Below are 1,686 nucleotides of genomic sequence, written 5' to 3'. Positions count from 1 at the left end.
TGAAATTAAAACCAACATTAAAACTAGTATGTAGAACAAATGAACATGTACTGAAATTAAAACCAATCAACATTAAAACTAGTATGTACAACAAATGAACATGTACTGAAATTAAAACCAACATTAAAACTAGTAAATACAACAAACAACAATGAGTGTGTGCTGTAATTATATCCAACATTAAAACTAGTAAATACAACAAATGAACAGTGTGTACTGAATTAAAAACTAGCACTTACAAGAAACAAGACAGACAACAAGTACAGAAATTAAAAGAAATGTCAGAAATAATATGCATGGAACAAAATAAAGGATATGCACAAAGTCTTCAATTAAAAAAAAGAAGGCTAAGTAACATTTTAAAAAAAACCATAAACTTCAACTGCTAAGAATGGCAATGTTATAATTTGTTTTTATTACTAAATCAGTACAAGAAAACTACCCAAGCAATCTAACTTTCAATTCAAATGTATAATAAACAGTATTTCAAGCACTTGTCCACCGTTTTCCTCGTTTGTTGCCTAGTGGTGGTTTCTGAAGCTGAAAAGTTTCATTTTGCACTGGAAGAGGTGTTCCTGGAGCTGTGCTTCCAAACGTACTCGTGCTCAGTCCACTTCCGCCTGGATAACTACCTAATGGTAACGGAGTCAATACTTGTTAAGAAGTTCCAGACCATAATTTTCTGTCTCTTTACATTTCATAATTATCGAAGAAAGACAAATAACAACTCAATTAACATAAACTTTTAACACGATCATTAAGCTTAGTTTTGGCTAACTGTTGATAACAGTAGTATTCTTTGTGTGTTAATACTTAAGATGATGATATATTTCTAGGTTTAGCGTGTAAGATAGCTACATTGTGTGATATAGAAGTTTTCTTTTACCAATATTATCAGCGTATTTCTGGTTCTATTCCCTAGTATTAGAGCAAGCGAATAATTTGATTATCTTTGGGCTTGAATTACATTGATTAGTGTCATGAAAATGATCAACTAATCAAAATTTTGACATTATGATTTTGTCTTATTGTTTCAATTAATTCAACCACGTTCATCCTAGGGCCAACACGGCCAGATAATTAATAAGGTTGTCTCATAATTCGATGGTCTTGGATGCGATTTATTTTGCAACCAAAATAAACTCATCCTTTCAGACACGGTGTACGTGTTTCTACATTTTTTGAATTATGATACAGCTGCTAATACCATCCCTAATTTTGAACTTTCAACCAGAGGAAAGGAAATTTGACAGCATCATTCGTCACCAACTCTTGGGCTAATCTTATACCAAATAACAGAGGAACTGACCTAACATTATAAGTAAATGCCCTAGGGGAGTTATAATGTAACAATCCTGTTCTCATAAGGTAAACACTCTAATCATCAGGTTGTGTTGGCCTAGGGAGTTATAATGTAACAATCCTGTTCTTACAAAGTAAACATCAGGTTGTGCTGGGCTAGGGAGTTATAATATAACAATCTTATTCTTACAAGGTAAACATCAGGTTGTGCTGACCTAGGGAGTTATAATGTAACAATCCTGTTCTTACAAGGTAAACATCAGGTTGTGCTGACCTAGGGAGTTATAATGTAACAATCCTGTTCTTACAAGGTAAACATCAGGTTGTGCTGACCTAGGGAGTTATAATGTAACAATCCTGTTCTTACAAGGTAAACATCAGGTT

General features: G+C 33.2%; 1 long non-coding RNA gene across 1 annotated transcript in view; it reads right to left on the bottom strand.

Annotated features, from left to right (window-relative positions):
* Positions 1 to 392: 392 nt before the first annotated feature.
* Positions 393 to 1,686, bottom strand: part of LOC106476285 — a 10,435-nt gene continuing 9,141 nt past the window's right edge. Inside the window, exon 2 of the long non-coding RNA XR_001291881.2 lies at positions 393 to 632. This is a non-coding gene — a long non-coding RNA (uncharacterized LOC106476285). The remainder of the gene's footprint in view (positions 633 to 1,686) is intronic.

This window comes from Limulus polyphemus, unplaced genomic scaffold, assembly GCF_000517525.1.
Source record: "Limulus polyphemus unplaced genomic scaffold, Limulus_polyphemus-2.1.2 Scaffold10193, whole genome shotgun sequence".
Classification (NCBI taxonomy): Eukaryota; Metazoa; Arthropoda; class Merostomata; order Xiphosura; family Limulidae; genus Limulus; species Limulus polyphemus.
Note: the sequence above shows the minus strand (reverse complement) of the source record. Positions and strands in the feature narration are given on the sequence as shown.